Source organism: Buceros rhinoceros, unplaced genomic scaffold (genome assembly GCF_000710305.1).
Source record: "Buceros rhinoceros silvestris isolate BGI_N320 unplaced genomic scaffold, ASM71030v1 scaffold8144, whole genome shotgun sequence".
Lineage (NCBI taxonomy): Eukaryota > Metazoa > Chordata > Aves > Bucerotiformes > Bucerotidae > Buceros > Buceros rhinoceros.
Window position 1 is genome coordinate 1 of NW_010409998.1, and position 2,027 is coordinate 2,027.

A 2,027-nucleotide genomic window follows, 5' to 3' on the forward strand; every position below is an offset into this window, starting at 1 on the left:
CCTCAAAGACCCTCTTGAAGGCCTTCTCGAGGGCCTTGAAAGAGCAGGGTCTTCAGCAGCTCCCCACCCAGAAGTAGATGAAGGGGTTGATGGTGCTCTTGATGTACGAGAGCAGGAGAGCCACCATGGAGGATAGGACTTGGTGGCCAAACTGTTGTAGGAAAGCACAGATGCTGAGGGGAACACCAAAGAGGAGAAAGAAGAGGATGGTGAAGAAGATAATGATGTAGAGGCTCCTGCGTTGATGTTGCTGGGAGCCACACAGGACCTTAATGAACAGGATGACATTGTAAATGATCATAGTGGAGCAAGGATGAGGAAACTGAAGACCATCATGGCGATGAGAAGACGGCACTTAACTGTTGGCGCTGGGGAAGGCCGCAGTCTTGGCCTGGGGGAGTCGGGAACGATTTCGAGATACGTCACCGCTCCACTTCCTTGTTTTACTGTTCTTGTGCTTTTGTTTTCTACAAAGGAAGCAGCTTTTGTCAGAAGATCCACGAGGAGGGTTTTGTGATTGGCTCCTGATGAGGAACACTCCTCCCCGCACAACCACCCGCTGGCTGATGCCTCCTCTCAGCTGGCAGGATTCTGCCAGGCTTCGATTGTCCCCAGCTGGCGATGCCGGCCGGTGCTGCTGGTGCTGCTGGTGCTGCTGGTGGGGTGTTTGGGTGCTTTTTGGATGTGACTGCACCGCTAGTTGGAAGAACACGAGGATCAGGGCCAAGGCCTTCCCGCGTGCGTGGCCGGCCGGTGCTGCTGGTGCTGCTGGTGCTGCTGGTGGGGTGTTTGGGTGCTTTTTGGATGTGACTGCACCGCTAGTTGGAAGAACACGAGGATCAGGGCCAAGGCCTTCCCTATCCCCAAGGGACCACACCTTCCACCCCAGCCAAGATCGGAAATTTCTCCTTGCTCTGGTGGGGAATTTATCAGCCCAGTGGAAGGACACAAGCAGCTGGTCTCAGCCCAGTTACGACGACTCCAGCACTTACTAGCCCACATTGTTGCCCATGTCCCAAATGTAAACTGTTACAGACCAGGTTTTGGGGTGCTGTGTTCCCCCTTCCAGCTCTTCACCACCAGCACAACCTCCTCCACCTCCTTCTCCTCCTCGGTCTTCCTCCTCCTCCTCACTCTTGGCAGCCCTTATGCTTGGTTTTACCTGATCCCACCCCTTTGGTAGCTCACCCAGCCTGGGCTGTGGCTCCTGAGCTTGGCTTTGATGTTCCTAAACCCCACCATGGCTCAGAAGCCAGCGGAGCATTGCCTTGGAGGGACTTGCCCTCCACGCCTCGTTTGGCCCCACCATCCCCCAGGCAGGTCCACAGGGACCCTGAGCTCCTTGCAGCCATGGCACGGCCTGCAAAAGGCTTAATGTTGTAGCCAGCCGGTTGTGTTTTGCACAATTAACAACCTTGCTGTGATGATTAAAACAACAGCTGGCTGTAAAGGGAGGTTTGTGGTCACCTTGACTGTGGAAGAACTTCTCCGGAGGGACCCACCATCCTGAGGAACACCCTGCCTCTCCCACCCCACGGTGCCCCGGCAACTGGGAGGCTTCTCTCTGAGGTGCCCAGCTGGCTACCTGCTTCTTTGCTGCAGTAGCCTTCAGCTGCTCTAAAACATACTGCAAATGCTTCAAGTTGACCCCTGAGGACACTGGATTTATCCCACTTTTAGCACTTTTCATAAGGGTGGAGGTTTTTCCAGGCGTTTTGTCTGACAGTCACTTCGTATCAAAGCCCCTTCCTTCAGCGGGGGAAGCAGAAGGTCCTTGTAGCAGACCCCATCATCCCCACTCTGTGTGAGAAGCCAGACCGAGGAGCATGGGCAGAGCCCACCGCTGAGCCCCGAGCCCTGGGGACGCTGGCAGGAGCCACAGGATTCTCCTCACTCCCTTCTCCTCCTGCATCCCCCAGATGACCTCACCAGTTGCACCCCAGTTTCCTGAAGGCAGGTAAACCCGCTATGGTCCCCGCGGCCACCCCCATCAGCCCCTCTGATGGGGCTGCTTTCCAGTTTGCAGA